Raw genomic sequence first — 6,258 nt, forward strand, 5'->3', positions numbered from 1 at the left:
TGATTCAAAAGTTACAACATTTTTTAATTTCCCTAGTGAAGTGTACTTAATGTGTGAGATGTACTGGGACACGTGAACAAATCACCAGTGCAGACAACATGATTCACAACAAGGATGTATGTGTTCCTGATACAGTTTAATTTGTGACCAAGACAATTGTCTATGCCTGTAATGTGAAATATTGGCCATAATATCATCAATACAGAAAGAATGCATCACACTATTATGTAGCCATATTTGTACTAATTTATTTTGTGAAGGAAAACCAGTCTGACAAGTGGTAAAAAAATTTCAATTAAATAAAAGGACACTCGTCTTTGGTATAAATGAGAAATGAAATTTCATAAGGAAGGTTGTAGTTGGCAAGCAAAATTTCAGATCAGAAAGGATCCACAAATACTGCCTGAATACCTTTCCATAGCCGTCTTGTAGCACATGTGCTGTAGCAAGGGAAGGCACTGTTACCATCTTATCCTGCCCTGTCACTGGTTTAAATGTGGGAGAACAGCACCTGCAATCAGCATTTAAAACCAGATTGCTATAAATAACTTACAAGGGACTATGGCATAAAGCTGCAATAACATTTTATAATAAAGAGATGCACTAATGCCTGAATTCATAGAAAATCACCATTTCTTGAGCTGTGTAGCAACACACGCACTGTACAGATGGATGGATGTGGTACCACCACAGCCTGTTTTGGTATTGGTTGAATTGTGGAAGTTGAGCCTGCAAGCAGAAATGCAAACTAAGTTACAGTAAGTAATTTATAAGGCGCTGTGACAAAAATAAACAATGGCATAACACAGAGGTGCACCAATATCTTGATTCATAGTACTCACTATTCCTCGGGCTGCGTTTCAGAACATACGATGTAGCGAGAGATGGACCAGATACCACCTCAGCCCGTTTTGCTATTGGTTGAATCATGGGAGTTGAGCCTGCAAGCAGAATTGCAAACCAGATTGCTGTAACTTACGAGGTACTATGGCACAAAACTAGAGTGATATTTTACAACAAAAAGGTACATTAACGCCTGGATTTATAATACTCACGATTCGTCGGGCTCTGCTGTAGGGATCATGCTGTAATGGGGAATGAACCTGCTACAGCCTCTGTATTTGTTATTGCTGGTGGCTTTTGAACAGTTGAACCTGCAAACAGAATATTATATTAGACTGCTGACATTAACAGATAATAGAGTACTGGTTAAATTTTACTTATAGCTCAGGCAGCGTGGTGCTGTGATGCTGGCAATGACCCTTTATTTATTCTGTACATTTTGTTTCTTGTAATTACTTGTTCTAAATGTTCGCTTTACAAGGATAAGTAAATTACTGAGCAAACAAAGGTGCATACGAGAACCTGACAACTAGATAACAGGAACAGCATTAATTATTTACTTCATGGTTGATCATTGCCAACATCAGCACAATATGCCACTTGAGTCATACGTAGACTTTTACCAGACTGCTTAATTACAAGCATTTTTTGTTACAGGGATGTATGTTGTTGGGTGGGGAGGTGAGGTGGGTCACTAGTAACATACCTTTTTCCACAAGTGCATCTTCTTTGTCTGCCAGTAGAGATAATTTGATTAAACTGGATTCTTCTGAATTTGGTAGCACCAGGGATGCATTATTACTCCTTTTGTTTTTCTTTGTAGAGTACAGTCTACATTGAGGTAAACTCTTTTGTGCTTGTTTCCCTTCTATTTGCATCGGTGCCTATTTTTGCTGCAACATTCCGACAGCTACAGTTGCCTTAAGTGATGATAACATTTTTTTTAGCAGTTTCCAAGTCATTTGAGGTCAGTTCAGATACAATACCAGAAAACTCTGCGATAAGTTCCCTTCTTTGGACTGACAAAGGTACAGAATCATTACCACTTTTTTTCGTTACCCCCACAAGTATTTCTGTTTTCTCATCTGCAACAGATATATCTTCACTCTCAATAAGTGTAACTTCACTATTTCCTGGGTGTTCAGAAGGTTGCTGCTTTAACTGAGTCTGGCAAACACTATGTATGTGCTTCCACATATTCCATTTGATGGTATAATCGATATATGAACAAGAATACCTATGAATGCAAGCCCTACATTTAATGCACATCAATCTGCAGTTGCACTGAAAGTCATTATCATTTACAAAATAATCTGTTGACCTTCTTGAAGAAGAACGCACTTTCCAACCAGAAAACTCCATAGTAATGAAGTCCTCCTTAATATTAATCCCTGATTTATGCCAAAGGCGAATGTCCTTAAGTTTACTCGTCAGTTTACCTTTATTTAGCACAATAAGCCTGTGAAACAGCTTGTGCTTCACAAATGACATCAATGCAAAAATAGCTTTGTCTAAACGTTTGACACATTTACTACCTAGATATATATATATTTAATAGTGCGATGCATTCTTTCTATATGCATGTTGGTATTGATTCCAGCATTCAATCTATGGCAATATGCCCAACAATTTGCATTCCCAACATAGTTGTCTCGGAAGTATGTGGCAAATTGAACTGTATCAGGATCATATTCCAATCTCTCTAGCACAATATTTAACATCTCATCAAATGAATCTACATCCTGCTCATGCATCAAAGTTCTGATTAGCTTGTATACTTCACCTTGTTTTTCTACACCTTGAATCTTACATTTGATATTCTTCCTCCAACATCTATCAACATGCCATGTACAATAAAGTCGCATAGATGGAGCTTCCATGACATCATTCCACGCAATAAAGAAAGACTCGGCCAAATCCGACATAAAAACATTTGGCGAAATTGATCCAACCTGCCTCTTTATATGCTGGAAAAATATGGATAGCATCTGGGAGTCATTCCTGTTACATATTAGAAACGTGCATAGAAACCCTTGTCTCAGATCGTCTAGCACTAGTAGAGTTATAAGTTCAAAATTATATCCATTAAGACCATGTGTCCCATCAACGCAAACGCAGTCGTTCCCATATTTCTTTAATATCTCGCCTTGAGCATTGTTCATAATTATCAATTCAAAATCAGAGCGCTTTAATTGTGGGTACGAATCAAGGACTACATCCTGTGGTTTATAAAAAGCACACAAGGACTGTCTCCACCATTTACTTCATTTACCCATGCTTCTACAGTTATTGCATCATTATGGTGGCTTATTGAAGGACAAATTATAAGATTGATCTATATTATATAGATCCTATCTCGTAATCAAATGTATCCTTTCCAAGTTCGATTCTACAACTGTATCTCGAATTTTGTCTAATATGACAGAGAGTGGTATGCCACTTGCTATATCTGCAGCAATATTTTCCCTTTCTCTTTTTGTTGGTTGCAGATGACATAACTCGAATTTGTGGCCAACATGGGCTGAAACATATTTCACACAGCAGGTTCCATTCTTTTTTATATCTACTCTCATCTTAGCAGGGCACAATGCATCAATCCTACTACTACCTTGTAATTTAAGATATCGCACGTTTTTTCCTCTAGACACAAACTTACCAGACCGGTGACAAATATAAGAAACAACTTCTGAATCAACCTTAGCATGGGAACCACGACGTTTCACGAACTTTGAGAGCGCTGTCTGCTCAGTTTCCTCCTTCCACTTCTGAAATTCATCAACAGTGCTAAAATGTAATATTTCAGATTTCACATCCACTTCATGTGCCGACTGCAAATGTTCAAACAGGCACTTTTCAGAAGTACTTCTTTCATTACACAGGGCACACACAAACAATTTTTTCTGCTCTATTTGCAGTCCATGAACCTCTAACAGGTGTCTATTCAAATTTCCTTTTTTAGGATAGACTTTAACGCACACATGACACTGAAAAATCATGTTGGACACAACAAAACTTTCACTGCTTACACAGATAACTCCACGGCACAAAGTAACAGTAAGGGCGAAATACACTTATTCCATACGTATTTTCTGACAAAGCCGCACGTGTGTGTTCCTTTTGAAAGATAAGAATGTCTACGCCATGGCTCCTTCGAAATAAAGCAATCCTATTGGATATCGCTACCCTGAAATGCTATTGGTTATTTTCGTTTCGAGCCGAGCTCTCCCTAAAGGTTTCTTGCAAGGTGGGTCCCTCAGCGCTGTCGCTGGACGGGGCTGGTGTTACTTGCTGCTCCCCGGGTCGGTGGTTGGAGTCGTCGCCCGATTACCAGCTTTCCTGCCCTGTCTGACTGCGCCTTGCTGAGGTACGGGTGACGATACTCATGCTGGATCATCTTTCTTGTGGCGATTTCCCTGGACAGCGCCTGGCTGTGCTGCTCCCGTATATAGTTTACAGGGGAGTATTTTGCTGTCCTCGGAAGTTTGGTGCTGTTTGTGTGTTTCAGCGTGCTATGGCTAAGAAGATTATCTTCGTTGTTATGATTGAGTCGGAATCGTGGGCAAACCCCAGTGTTCGTGTTTCTCGGCATTCTGTGGGTTGATGTACCTTAATTAGTGTGTTTTTCTTGGCGTGTTATTGTGCAGTTGCAGAACTTCGTTTAACCTTTTCCCTCCATACTCTTCTGCAGAGTGCCTTTGGATCCTGTGGCCTGTAATTTTGATTATGCCAAGTTCCAGGGTTTTGGGGGATAATTGATTAAATTGTGTTTTGGAATTTATGGGATTCTGTGTGTTTGTCTGGGGTTTTCGCTGGACTGTGCCCGTACGATTTCCCGTTTCCTCGCCTGGGCGTCGTACATAAAGTTTAAGGTAAGTGAATTTTGGTAGTTCCCGTCCAGTGGTTCGGTGGGCCCCGTGACGATTGTTTTTTTTTTTTTTTTTTTTTTTTGCACCCTGCCTGTCCTATCTCCCTGGCTTAAGGTTGGCTCCTCTGTGCCCATGCCCGAGTGTGTATGTGGGCGACGGTTATCGTTTCCTGACTTGTTTACTGTTCTTGCTAACTTCTCTGCATAGACTGCCGAATGTGTAATTTGGTCTATGCCATGTTATAGTTGCTTCAAGTTGGTTCGCACACTCCCCTTGGTAATGACATCTGCGCACCTATGAGATTGAATAATGTTTTGAACTATTGTAAGGTGGCAGTTGCCGCCGTGTGTGTTAAATTTTAACTTGAATTTGGGTTTTGGTGTAATTGTAGTTTGTTAACTGAGTTAATTTTATCTTGCCTACTGCTGCGATGTCGGAAATGTTAAAATCTAGCCTTGGGCTCCTCGTGAATTTTATGTTGATAACTGATGCAGCATTTTAGTGTAATGATTTATCTTTTATGTTTTGGGGAAATTTTATCTTGGCAAATGCTTGGGGTTAAATTGTCCAACTTGCGTCTATGGTCTATGGAAATGTTGGGGTGGATTGCACTTTCTCGTTAGGCCTATCACTTATTGTTTTACTAAAGGCATTATGGGATATTTGTTGAAAGTTTTTCTTAAAAAAATTTAACTCTCATAAATTTAATCTTACCTGTGAAGCCATATTTGTGGAGAGTTGTTATTTAAATTTCATTGTCTACTGTTCAGTCCAATAAGGCCACCCTGTTAAAGAAAAAATTTTGGTGCTACCATTTGTTTCCCCCTTGTTTCTGTACCACGGTTCACTGGTAGCAGAGCCAACTCCTCCTTTGGGTTAGCCTTTGCCTTTTATATATTTACCATTATTTTAGTGTTAATTTGTTTTGTGTATAGTTTTGTTATTAAATGGTTCTGTGTTTTTTTGTTTAGCTGCCATGATGTCCGCTAGGGAGTGTGTGGGCGTACAGTATTTGAAGAAGGAGCAGCTCGTTCACGAATTACAACTGTGTGAGCACCCAGTCGATGGAACGGTGCCCAAGTTAGCATCGCGGTTGCGCGCGAGTACTGACGCTCCTGTACGCGTCCGCCCTGTGGTTTTTCCGCCAGTCGGTGAGTCGCATGCATATATATCTCGTAGCTTGTGCACTTTGGAGCCAACCGTAACCCTATTTGAGTCAGAGTTACCTACGTGTCGCCAAGTGGCACGTTTGCAAGCCCACCTGTCCCATTATGCCCGTTATTTATCTGATTTGCAGTCGTTGTCTTTGATTAAAGATGTTACTCAGTTTAATGAACTTTCGGCGTTGGTGCAATCGCTGCAAACGCGTTTGTTGAAGTTGGGTCAGGAGCGTGGTATCGGCGATAGGTTGCACACTGTCACTGACAGTCAGACATCTGCAGTTTCTGAGAGTTTTTCCCGTTTACCACATCCTTTGATTGCCTTACCGCACAAGGTCCACGTTTTAGTGGTGGATTCCTTGCAAGAGATAAAGGCGTTTCTGTGGCTT

The 6,258-nt window shown here is 40.2% G+C and overlaps 1 long non-coding RNA gene across 1 annotated transcript; it reads right to left on the reverse strand.

The window, feature by feature from the left end:
* Window positions 1-667: 667 nt before the first annotated feature.
* On the reverse strand, window positions 668-1,154 carry LOC126426840 (uncharacterized). The gene is made up of 3 exons (XR_007576443.1): window positions 1,056-1,154; window positions 843-941; window positions 668-729 (listed from the first exon to the last, which is right to left on the reverse strand). It is a non-coding gene; the product is annotated as an uncharacterized LOC126426840 (long non-coding RNA).
* Between the last annotated feature and the right edge of the window lie 5,104 nt (window positions 1,155-6,258).

Source organism: Schistocerca serialis, chromosome 11 (assembly GCF_023864345.2).
Source record: "Schistocerca serialis cubense isolate TAMUIC-IGC-003099 chromosome 11, iqSchSeri2.2, whole genome shotgun sequence".
Classification (NCBI taxonomy): domain Eukaryota; kingdom Metazoa; phylum Arthropoda; class Insecta; order Orthoptera; family Acrididae; genus Schistocerca; species Schistocerca serialis.